The sequence below is a fragment of the Propithecus coquereli genome, unplaced genomic scaffold (assembly GCF_000956105.1).
Source record: "Propithecus coquereli isolate 6110/MARCELLA unplaced genomic scaffold, Pcoq_1.0 Scaffold19, whole genome shotgun sequence".
Classification (NCBI taxonomy): Eukaryota; Metazoa; Chordata; class Mammalia; order Primates; family Indriidae; genus Propithecus; species Propithecus coquereli.
This window is the reverse complement of record NW_012143856.1, coordinates 8,220,223-8,221,399: the sequence shown is the minus strand read 5'-3', so window position 1 is coordinate 8,221,399 and position 1,177 is coordinate 8,220,223. Positions and strand designations below refer to the sequence as shown.

Here is a 1,177-nt window from a genome sequence, read left to right as displayed (position 1 = left end):
TTGCAATATAGACTGCTCCTCAAAGGCGTTCAGTGTTCCATTATATTCCTCTTTTCGTAGGAATCTCTGAGTTACAGGCCAGGATGAGAATTGTTTGAAACACTCTTGCTCTAGCACGTAAAACTCAGGCCTTTTAAGGCCTTACTTGTGTCCCAAGTAACATAGCTGAACAATGAAGTAAACTAACCATTATACATTTGGGATATTGGGTTATATTTGAACAGGTAAGAAAAGTTGAATTTCAGAATAATTTTTGTTTGGAGTGATGTAGATGGTAAAGGTTGGAACCAGTTGAGAATTTTAAGCCACTCTCGGGAAAAGTGATCTTATACTCTGGATTTTGCCAAAACGTACCAGAATGTCTTAGATGTGTTCAGTATTTTCTTACTCATGTTGGTATGTAATTCTCTGGATTTCTGAAATCCGGGATGCATTCTGAAATTCATCAACCACAGGCGGAAATTTTTTTCTTCCACTTTTTCCCTAGTCCATAGGTAACAAGAAATAGAGACTTGTAATTCAATGATCCCTACAGGACTTGACATAGCTTTTTTTTTTTTTTTTTTTACCTAGGAAGCTATAGAAGTTTAGAGAGAAAAGTGAAGATCCGATCATATAGGGAGAGTATTTGCTATCATAGTCATTATGCTTACTTACAGTATCTTGAAGAACTTCCTGTTTTTAGGGATATTTCTAATTTATAATATTAGAATATTATTCTTTTTATCACCATAGCTTTTGAAGTAATGTAAATTTTATTATTTTAAATCTGTCTTAATATAATGATACAAGCTTGTGCCTGGTTTATATAATCTATCTAATCCTTAGAATTTGTGCTGTTCTCTTCCCAAAAAAGTATAAATCTTCTCATTCTAAGTAAAGATACTGACATCTTTTTGATATATAGCTATTATTTAGGATTTTCTAGATAGTTTATAATAAAATTCTAACAGTCTTTTCACCAACATTTAATATTAAGTATAGATTTTTGCAAATTTTACCATTTGGAAGGTCAAAAAAAAGTCTGAGAACAGTCTACTGGAGATATTTTTCTGTTTTACTGATCCACATGTATTGGGGAAAAATCCATTTACAACCATTAAAACAATGATGTGGTAATTTTCCTTAAAAATGAATTTACCAGAAATAGATGAGCTTCATAGCATATTTAAATTTT

At 31.4% G+C, this 1,177-nt stretch overlaps 1 protein-coding gene across 1 annotated transcript in view; it reads left to right on the top strand.

Annotated features, from left to right (window-relative positions):
* AADACL2 (arylacetamide deacetylase-like 2) overlaps window positions 1-1,177 on the top strand; it is a 44,214-nt gene that overhangs the window by 5,244 nt on the left and 37,793 nt on the right. The window lies entirely within an intron of this gene.